Source organism: Solanum pennellii, chromosome 2 (genome assembly GCF_001406875.1).
Source record: "Solanum pennellii chromosome 2, SPENNV200".
Lineage (NCBI taxonomy): Eukaryota > Viridiplantae > Streptophyta > Magnoliopsida > Solanales > Solanaceae > Solanum > Solanum pennellii.
In genome coordinates, this window is record NC_028638.1 from 36,878,598 (window position 1) to 36,890,162 (window position 11,565).

At 31.0% G+C, this 11,565-nt stretch overlaps 1 pseudogene; it reads left to right on the forward strand.

Annotated features, from left to right (window-relative positions):
* Positions 1-8,436: 8,436 nt before the first annotated feature.
* Positions 8,437-11,114, forward strand: LOC107009429 (annotated as a pseudogene).
* The last annotated feature ends 451 nt before the right edge of the window (positions 11,115-11,565 follow it).

Below are 11,565 nucleotides of genomic sequence, written 5' to 3' on the forward strand. Positions count from 1 at the left end.
GCCTTTGCAAGAGTTCTTGAAAAGTGTTTATCAAGTTGCAAAAACTACCAAAAAGTGTTTAGGAAAGTGTCTTTTGTATTGACAAGTCCCTTTCCTAAACATCTTGCCATTGGTTGGAAAGGTCACACTTTCTGACGCCATCGGGAAGTGTGCACCTACTTTCTGTACTATCTCCAGCTGGCAGTCGACTGGCTCACTCTCAAGAGAGCCTGGTACCTCTACTAGGTCCCTGGGTTTGTTTCATCTGCAATACTTCAAACAAGACACCTGCAATACTCAAGTAGAAAACCCGGTACCTTTATGAGGTCCCTAAGTTTGTCAAATCATCAAAACTACAAATAACAGAAACATTTGATATGTCAAAAGAAATATTTGAATTTCCTTTACAGACTAAAGTGAAAAATATTTCAGAAAAACCGATGCATAGCTATATGGGAATGATTCCACAATTGCCATTGTATGAGAGTTTGTGTATTCCTGATTTGCTTAATCCTAAATGTCTTCAAACTTTTGCTAATATCTTTTGGCCTCATGGTAATTGGCCTCATGGTAATCAGCATTTTGGGTATGTGCATTCCAAAAATTTTAATAGCTTAGTTGATTGACAACCTTATCTTTGAACAGTTCTATAGAATATTGATTTATTCATATGTTTTATCTCTTATATAAAGGACAAACTACTATTATTTTATTATAGTTATTATAATAAGTGACGGTTTAATTTCCCTTCCCATTTGTTTTATTTTCACTACCCCAATTTTAAAAATATGACATACAAGACTTAAATATGTTCTATAAATCGTATCAACTTCAGATGTTTCTATAAATATGTTCAACCTTTTTCATATGATAATACTAACATTATATGTTCGCTATTTTTTGCAGCAATTTGGTAAAATCGTATTCTAATCCACTTGTGGAATTGGATGAAATGTTTAAAAGGATGATTTTGGAAAATTTGGGATTAAAAAACACATTGATGAATTGTTGAATCCCAATTATTTTTTATTTAGATTTACACATTACAAGGGATCATCGATTATTAATGGAGATGAAAATAATAAAACTCCTGAATTGGGTGGCCACACAGATGGTAACTTCTTGTCTTTTATATCACAAAATGAAGTTAATGGATTGCAAATCAACAAAAATGGAGAGTGGATTGATGTCAACATTAAACCAAATTCGTATGTTGTTTTGTCCGGTGATTCCTTCAAGTGTTACTTGCTCAATTTATATGATACATTTCGTTTTTCAAAAGTCAAATAATTTAAATTTAAACTTGATATTTTTATTTCTTTTGATTAAGATACCATTTCACTGGTGCGAGATTCTTAAAAAAAAAAATTCTTAAAGACACTGACGCACTTAATAACATTTTTGGATAAATCAGATTAACATAGGTTAGAAGTTAGAACCACACATCATTAATTCCTTCAAGTAAAATTGAAAGTGGATTTTGATATTTGATAACCTATGCTGCTTTCTCCATGATAATCATAAAGTTATTTTTTAAATATTATTTGATTATTTTATAAATTTATTGTGTTATGTGGATGATTCATTAGAGTTATCCAACAATTAATTGGATTTATGTATTAGTGTTTCCAATGTGATAAAATTTCAAGGTGATATGAACCTTGATAATAACTATGTATAATTCCAAGGTGACCTTTGACTATGATATCTCAACACTATAAATAGAGATCATTCACCATTGTATGATACATTTGAATAAGAAGAAAAGTCCTCTTCTTATATCTATTTCTCTTGTATTCTTCTCTTTATGATTATAGTTTTATGAACTTGATTTTATAACACGTTATCAGCACGAGACTCTAGCCAATTGAGAGTGAGTTTAGTTTTTCTTTAGCTCATGTTTTGGTTGATCTCGTTATGAGAATCAAGATATTATTTGCATAAAATCAGGTATGTACTTTCTAAAATATTTTTATGATTTAGATTACAATAGTATTCAGCCACTAACAATTACCAGGAACCAAAGACATATACTACTATTGGTTAAATATGACATGCTATACAGAACTTCTTAACTGGAAGAAGGTATAAAATTTTATTAGCATGAGTTTCACTATTATTTTGACTGTTTTGAAAGACTCAAAGGGTGAGTCATGTTGTACTTCGGTCTATTATACTGTTGGTTAAGGGTAAGACGATGGAGTCAAGCCCCATCGTACCAAAAGGGTAAGACATCTGGTTAAAGTCCGGATGACATAATAAAAAAAAATATTTGACGGTAAGACGGTAGATTCAAGTTCTATCGCACCAAGAGGGTAAGACATCAATCTGAGTTTTGATGCACCATGATGATAAGGATTGGGTTCAAGTCCCTTAGAATTTGGCCTAACACGCCTTGTATGGATAATACATTGAGTTTGAGTCAATGCACCATAGTGATGAAATAATTATGACTAAGGCTTTTATGAAAAGCCTTGAAATTCGTCATATTGAACTTGCTCCATTCCTTGAAAAGAATGTGGTAGCAACATATGATAACTTTGAAATCCGATGCTGACTTGCTCCATTCTATCGTATGAATGTGGTAGCAGTAAATTATTAGTCTGAAAGATGACAAATGATTAACGATATGAAAAAGAGTGTGAAATGACGGAATTATAATAGTCATCGTTGTGGTAATTATAAAAGGAAGAACACTATGAGTTCTTCAAATAGTCCTTCAAAATGTGAAGGCAATTTTTATTATCAAAATGGTAAGAAAGGTCATTGGGCTTGCGATCTTGTCGACCCAATATTTGATAAGTTTTATAAATCCTCCATCAAAATAAAAGAATATAAAGTGGTGATGCACTTTATCTTTCAAAGTGATATTGAGGTATGTCATGGAAATATAATGAATTTATGAAGTACATATAAATGATTAGTCCATTCCTTGAAGAGAATGTGACTTGTGATGAGTATCGTGAATGCTCGACCATTCTATAAGAGAATGGGTCAAGATGTGATAAAATCATTATGAGTTGGATATATGCCACAACTCACCTCTATCGAAGGTTTGAGAAAAAAAATGATATATGACACATCTCATCTCTACGGGAGATTTGAGAGAAAGAAATAAATTTTATTTCACATGAACGGTCAATGTTCGTGTACGTTTATACGTCATGAATATTATGGTATGTTTGTTATGAACTACCGAAAGGGCAAAAAGAAAGAAATAATTCTTGCCTATAAAGGTTGTGGCCATGATCAAATACACTGTGTGACAATACAAATTTGTCATTGGTTGTGTACCTATGGTACAACAAAAGAAAAGCAAGAAACATGTCTTGCTCGTAATAATTTTAACCATGACAATAATGATATATTTTCTCCTTGAGGAGATGTTCACCATATGGATGGTGCGATGGAATATGTGATAGTACACAAAATTAATTGCAAGCTCTAACGAGTTGTGCTATTATCAGAGGAATAATATTGGGGTTGTAGTAAGTCTCAAAGAAACTTTTTAAGTTTTGGATGAATTAAAAAAGAAATATTGAGACGATAAATTATAAAAAGATTTAATATCTTTAAATTACTACAATCGAAGCGGGTTATAAATATTTATGTAAAAGATTACCTATTTTTTCCTCTTGTTTGTTGCACACAAACGTGGGCATGCTGATGGAATCAAATGCAAAAGTAAATTATAAGTGTACTAAATAAAGATTGGTTGGCATGACCGATTTACCATTCTAGTTTAAATGTGATGGCAAATTTAATTGAGAATTCATGTAGATTATATGATGAAGAAATAAAGATTGTTCAAGAATTCTCTTGTGTCGTTTGTTCTCCTCATAATATGATCATTGTACCAGCTAAGGTTGGGATTATAATTCCCTGAAGTTTTTGGGACATATAAAAAGGTGGATATGGGCCCATTCACCTGCCATGTGGATCATTTGCAACTATGTGACAGATGTATCTATGCGATGATCACATGTGCTTTGGTGTCAACTTACAAATTGGTGTTTGTAAGGTTGTTTGCTCGAATTTTTAAATTAAGAGCACACTTCCAAATTATGAAATTATATTGATAAATGCTGGTTGATTTAGCATAAAGTGTATGCCTCCAATTATAGCTAAATCATGGTTATGAGAACAAAACTCCCAAATAAGATTGGAATGAATGTTAGATTTTCTAACATTAGGGGGAGAGATGATTGACAGCTGAAAACTATGTGTGAGGTTAATTATGAATTATCTAGATCCTCGTTAAATAAATATGTGAACTTAAAGTTCAAGGGATAATTCAGTTGAATAATGTTGCAAATCAGTTTCCAGATGAATGCACTGACCCTATGATATAATTTAGTTGCAAATGCTCCAATGCGAAGTTCTTGAAGGACAGAGTCTATGATACGCCGAAAGCGTAATAGACCTATCGGTTTCAAATATAGAATTCCTTGAAGAAGGAAGGAGCAAATGATCAATATGGTCATGATAATGAGGCAAGTGCTATAAAAGAGCACATTGACATAACACTTCATAAAACCTCGAAAAAGGTTCAGGTACCTGAAAATAATGAAAAATGAAGAGATCTCGATAAGTTATGTCTTGTTGGAATCGATATCAAATAACCGTCGACGGTATCTTTGATATGAGGTAGCGCTCAATGATATAAATTGTGACGAGGATCTTGAATTCAAATCTGTCATAGAGTGGAACAGATAAATGATAGACCAAGTAATATGCACAATTCATGTATATTTTGTTTCACTTAAAAAAATGACGTTTTGGACTGGTAGTCCATAAATCAATGTATAATGTCAGTGGGGTACAAATAATTTATTATGCGATAGTATAACCGTAAGATATCAAATACGGTTTGTGCCTTGGGGCATAAATGTTTGTCGCAAAAATCCTGACATTATTGGAAATGTTTTCTCCTTTGGTGGATGCAATGAGGTTTGTTTTGATCTGGAAACATATGAAAAACTTGAATGCATGTAATGAATAATTGTAATGTCTAGCTAGACAATGAAGGTTATATGAAAATCCTTGAAACAATCGAGGTGTCTGAAGCATATAAGAGTTTGAATGAAACTTTTTAAAATAAAGCTTCAAGAATCCTTATATGGATTGAAATAGTCTAGGAAGAAAAGGGTACAAAAGAATGACCCTAATTGTCCTTGTATTTTATGAAAGGTCTTGGTAAGACAGAATTTTGTCTTGACCTACAAATTGATAATTTGACAAATGAAATATTTGTCTATCAATGCACATACACAGATATGTTTTGATGCGTTTTTATATGTATAAATCACATTCATTGAGTACCCCAATGATTTGAGATCGCTTGACATAAATGATGATTCAGTTTGATATCAAAAGAAGGATGAAGAGTTTCTTGGTGATGAAACTCTATATCTTGGTGCAATCAGGGCACTCGTGCATTTTGCTAACAATATTTGATCAGATATTTGTTTTGCAATAAATTTACTGGCAAGATTCAGTTTCTCCCTGATAAAAGGGCATTGAAATAATGTTGACCACATGACTGAATATCCTCGAAGGATCACAGTTATGGGTTTATTCTATTTTGAGGAATCCAAGACAAAATTGATTGGTTACGCAGATGCAGAATATTTATTTGATCCGCATAAAGGACAATCTCAAACACGCTATTTGTTTGCATATGGAGGCACAATAATATCCTAGCGACAATGGAGCAAATGTTGCTATACAGAAATAAATTCCTTCATGAAGCAAGTCGAGAGTGCGTCTGGTTGAGATAAATAACACACCATATTCAGGAAATGTGTGGTTTTTTTTGAAAAAGAATAACAAACCACAATGTAAGAAGATTGGAGACATCATCGCAAGAAATTGAGTGATGTTTTAATCAGGGGGAGTATAATACGCGTTGCACTCTTTTTTCCTTGACCGACGTTTTATCCCACTGGATTTTCCTGACAAGGTTTTTAATGAGGTAACAAATAATGCTTATCAAAAGATATGTGTACTCTTTTTCCTTCACTAGAATTTTTTCCTACTGGGTTTTTTCTAGTAAGATTTTAACGAGGCACATTATCTATGGACATTTAAGAGGGAGTGTTATAAATCTATTGTGTTATGTGGATGATCCATTAGAGTTATCCAACAATTAATTGGATTCATGTATTAGTGTTTCCAATGTGATAAGATTCTAAGGTGATATGAACCTTGATGATAACTATGTATAATTCCAAGGTGACCTTTGACTATGATATCTCAACACTATAAATAGAGATCATTCACTATTGTATGATACAGTTGAATAAGAAGAAAAGTCCTCTTCTTCTATCTATTTCTCTTGTCTTCTTCTCTTTATGATTATAGTCTTATGAGCTTGATTTTATAACAGATTATATATTGTAATGATTTGTTGTTAGTCAGATATATATGCAAACGTCCACTTCATACTAGAAGTATGCATGTTCACAAAAGTATTCGACTACGTCGTGTTTGTACATTTTTAGTTGAATAATGTATGCAATAAATGGCTACCTATAATCTGACAAAATTGAATAATGCAATAGTATGAAATTATTTTCCTCTTTTTTATAAATTCACTGAATATTAGATTGTCCATTTGCTTTCTTCATAAACTTATCTTATCATATATCTACATTTTCAAGGTGACATGAACCTTTGTAGATAACTATGTACCTATTAATTGGGCATTTATCATGGTGACCTTTGAGAGTGATATCTTAACACTATAAATAGGGATATCACTCACTATTTGAAATACACACTTGAATAAGAAAAATTATTTCCTCTATCTTATACTTTTTGTCTTCTTCTTCTTATATTCTGAGCTTTCTTTATAGTACTCTTTCAATTTTAATCCTTTTTCTTTTAATGTAAACATCTTTCTGGAAATAATTTTATTTTGTATAATAAATAAAGATATAATTTAAATTTTATATACTGACAACGTAAATTTATACAGGCATGGACAAATGGTCGATTGCATTCTCCTGTTCATAAAGTTGAAATGGCCAGAGAAAGTGATAGATATTCCATTCAATTATTTTCATTATCAAAACCAAGTCACTTCATCGAGGCACCAAAAGAACTGGTGGATGAAGAACACCCTTTGCTTTTCAAGCCATTTGAAATTCTTGGATTACTTGGGTATGGTGCCACAGAAGCTGGCTATACAGCTCCTCCCAGTGATCTTTTCAAGGCATATTGTGGTGTCTGATATGCTAATTGTGAATTTCTGACTAATGTTTGTTCCTATCAGAAAACCATTAATATATCTATCGGAAACCTCTTCAACGTATGATTCATATGTTTGAACTTTTGCAGTTAGGAATTCATATTTAATATGTACGTGTATTTTTGAACAAATAATAAATTTTAAATGGATGATTTTACTCTTTTATGAGGAAATGGTTCAACATAATCCTTTAGTATCTATATTATGTTACGTTGCAGGCGTTCGTAATCCATTTCGTTCCTCAATGCATAATGTTAACAAGTCATATAAAGAGTTAACAAGTTGTATCGTTGAGTTATTTAAGCCATAAGTAACTAACATCCTGAAATTTTAACTTAAGATTCGAACAATTTTTCATGTGTGAATAAGATTGTATCGAGTGATTCTTAAGTTCTCTTAGGTGTTAAGGTCAATTTTTGAGCGTGAAAATAATTTTGGATAGGAATTAAGGTTTTAATTAAAATGTTGTCATATTTATATTTGAAAAAACTCAAAGTTAAGGAACCCCTCACCCTCATCCCCACCAAACAATCTTTTAAAGAGATTGGCGATTTGTTCATATATTCTTGGCTTAGTACAAGTTATTTCACTTAAATTCTCTACATTAATTATTATTTTCTTAATACATATGTTAAATAAAATATGAGCAAATAAATAGAGATAGAAAAAGTAAAAAAATAAATTCACACTATACGTTTTTTTGTGATGGATGAAATGTACTATTTATTCAAACTTTTACGCGTCTCTACATTTTATATGACATCATTTAATTTAAATTATAGTTTTAAAACATAAATTAAAATTTGTTGTTTAAATTATTGTTATATGGTTATAAATTATTTTCTTATACATGCGGCACGCCACTAGGCCGTACACGTTTGGGGTTTTGAAAGATGACAAACTATTATTTCTTTATATTATTCCATTTCATTTTATAGCACATCAGTAGATTTGATATTGTATTTCAAAAAAATTAAATTTAAAATATTAGTCTAAATTTTTTCAATATTTATATCAATATAAATAATTTAATTAAAATAAAAAATGTATAAATTAATATATTTTTAAGGAAAAAGGAGAAAAAATACTCTTAAATTATGTAAACAAATAAAAATATCTTTCGTTTATAATTTGATTCAAAAATATCCTTATCGTCAAGACTAAAAAATGCTCATTATATATACACCAAAACATTTCCTCCTTTAAAAATATATACTTTTTGAGTCTTTCTTTCTTTAATTTCTCTTTTCTCCTTGTTCATAATCAATTAATGGCATCTACCAAATTAGTTAAAGTTCCCACCATAGATTTTTCAAATCATCAAGATCTGAAACCAAACACTCCACTATGGGAATCCACAAAAATTCAAGTTTTTGAAGCTTTGCAAGAATATGGTTGTTTTGAAGCAATTTATGATAAAGTTCCAAAGGATATTAGAGAGGACATATTTAGTATTTCAAAAGATATATTTGAATTTCCTTTAGAGACTAAATTGAAAAATATCTCAGAAAAACCAACGCATGGATATATGGGAATGATTCCACAATTGCCATTGTATGAGAGTTTGTGTATTCCTGATTTGCTTAATCATCAAAGTCTTCAAAATTTTGCTAATATCTTTTGGCCTCAGGGTAATCAACATTTCTGGTATGTTTACTTATTCTTTTTATCTTTATTTTCTTATTATCATTATGTTTTATTTTCGCCCTAGCAGAAGTGTTCAAAAGTACGACATTAGAAATTCTTAGTAACTTAATTGATTGACTATACGATCTTTCAAAAGATATTCTTAGTAGCTTATATATATATAGAAATAGAGATGAAAGTTTGTTTCTTAGATCTATTCTTTATCACTTTTTAAACAAAATAAAAATATTGCCAATAACATTAAAATATTTGAATGAAGATTTGGTATGAACTCACGATATATTCGATAAAAATAAATAAATAAAAATACAGATAAAGTTTGATGACGTGATAGAATTATAATTGATCACGTGTTGAAATGTTTTTGCAAAATCAGTGTTAAAAAATAATGGCATGAATAAACCTTTTTTTTAAACGACAATGAATTATTGAGACAAACTTTTAACGAATAACATAAATAAGTTTTTTCTGAAATTTCAATGACCGAGTCTTTTCCCATTAAAATATTTGGTACATGAGGTCACTGTTTAACAAGTGACAGTCTGATTCCCCTTCCTTTTTTTAAAAAAAAAAAAATACAAGACTTACCTATGTGTCTAAGTGGAAAAATTGTATAACTCCAAATATTTCTAAATATGTTTAACCTTCTTTCATATGTTTATACTAACATTATATATGCGTTAATTTTTGCAGCAATTTGGTAAAATCTTATTCTAATCCACTTTTGGAATTGGATGAGATGTTGAAAAGGATGATTTCGGAGAATTTGGGATTAAAGAATCACATTGATGAATTGTTGGATCCCAATTACTTCCTATTCAGATTTACACATTATAAGGGATCATCAATAGTGGAGATGAAAATAATAAAGCAGCTGGATTGGGTGGCCACACTGATGGTAATTTCTTGACTTTTATATCCCAAAATCAAGTCAATGGATTGCAAATCAACAAAAATGGAGAGTGGATTGATGTCAACATTTCGCCAAATTCTTATGTTGTTTTGTCCGGTGATTCTTTCAAAGTAAGTGTTAAGTTTTGAGCTAGTGTTATTATCTTGTTGAGAACTGTGTTGTTTGATTTTTCTAAAAGGATAATGCTAAATGACAAGAAACTTAAAAAATCAATAAGGTACTGTGGTATATGCTATGTTACCATTCGGGTTAATATTGTTACACCTTATTGGATTCTTCAAAAAANTGATTCTTTCAAAGTAAGTGTTAAGTTTGAGCTAGTGTTATTATCTTGTCGAGAACTGTGTTGTTTGATTTTCTAAAAGGATAATGCTAAATGACAAGAAACTTAAAAAATCAATAAGGTAGTGTGGTATATGCTATGTTACCATTCGGGTTAATATTGTTACACCTTATTGGATTCTTCAAAAAAGCATAGGTTTCAGAGCCTCTAAGATATTTGTTGGATCTTAAGTTTCTCGAATCTCTGAAAATATTGTCATGTTAGTGTTGATTATTTCCTGAAATGCATATTTTTGAAGGATCTGACATACTGAGTGATGTTCTGGAAGAGTCCAACCAAGACATTTTGTTGGAACTACATGCTCAATCTTTTCATGCAAAACTGAAAATGAATCTTGATATTTGCTGACCCTATGTTGCTCTATTCTCCAAAAATATTACTGCGAATATCTTTGTACTTATACAGGCATGGACAAATGGCCGATTGCATTCTCCTGTTCATAGAGTTGAAATGGCCAGAGAAAGTGATAGATACTCCATTCAATTATTTTCATTATCAAAACCAGGTCACTTCATCGAAGCACCAAAAGAACTGGTGGATGAAGAACACCCTTTGCTTTTCAAGCCATTTGAAATTCTTGGATTACTTGGGTATGGTGCCACAGAAGCTGGCTATACAACTCCTCCCAGTGATCTTCTCAAGGCATATTGCGGTGTCTGATATGCTAATTGCGAATTTATGAGATTTTTGATAGAACATTTACCGGAAATGCCTTGAGCGAGCCACCTCTCCAATGGGTTTCATTGGGAATTAGTGTTTTTGTTAGTAGTATGCATTTATGTTTGAATGTTGCAGTTGGTAATTCATGTTTAATTGGTTTGTGTTTTTTTGGAAAATATTTCCAATGGGTTCCGTTGGAAATTCGTATTTTTTAATAGTGTGCATCTTATGTTTGGATTGTTGGTATTGGGAATTCATGTTTAATTTGTTTGTGTTTTTGGGCAAATAATAAATTTGAAGCGGATGATTTTATCCTTTAAGAGGAAATGATTTAACGTAATCTTTAGTATTATTTGGTTTAAAAAAGGTATATCATATGAACAATTTATATTAAAGTTGCGATACAATTTTGTATTGGATTACGACATCTATCGGTTCTCATTACTTTTCAATTATATTTGCGACGGTAGATAACAAAATTCGCGTAGAGAAAATAATAATAAAGAACGGAAAATTATAGCAACAATCGATTTATTATTTCAAGTGCGAGTGTTACAATCTATGTGATTCCTCTGAATTCATCTTTTCAAATATAATTCAAGGGCTTTGAACCTTGATCTTGAACTTGAGATTTATCTTGATCTTGAACTTGAACTTGGAGTTGATCTTGACTTGAGCTTTATGTTGAACTTTATCTTGATCTTGAACTTGAGTTTTATCTTGATCTTGACTTCTAGTTGAATTCAAGAGCTTCGAGCTTCATCTTGAATC